Raw genomic sequence first — 496 nt, forward strand, 5'->3', positions numbered from 1 at the left:
TTTTATCTTAATAGGAGCAGTTCAATGTAAATGCAGAAAAAGATTGTGAGAGCACTGATGACTTACACTAACCATCTGTACGACATTTTTAAAATGGTCAGTAGGATTGTCTCAGGAAGTACAAGAACAAATAAAGAGACAACTAATAATTGAAATTCAATCCCCGTGTTTTATTTGCTCTATAACAAAGTTCAGTTTCATTTGGAAGTGCTCTGTGCCTGAGGCAGCTCTGAAATTACATTTCAGTGTTGGAGCACAGAGCTTTCCCTTTCTCTTTAGAAAAATAACCTTAGGAAGGTACAGTATCAACAGCTTTTATTGTTTTCATCTCACTCATTTATTAAAAATGTATGCAGTATTACAGAATACTATTTTACACTATGTATATTATAAATATCTATGATTAGAAATATGTGTAATGTGAGAAGTGAATCCTAAGAAACCAGTTAAATTACCAAATAATCTTTCTATTTCTCTCTGGGGGTTTTCAAAAAAT

This window comes from Plectropomus leopardus, chromosome 16 (genome assembly GCF_008729295.1).
Source record: "Plectropomus leopardus isolate mb chromosome 16, YSFRI_Pleo_2.0, whole genome shotgun sequence".
NCBI lineage: Eukaryota > Metazoa > Chordata > Actinopteri > Perciformes > Serranidae > Plectropomus > Plectropomus leopardus.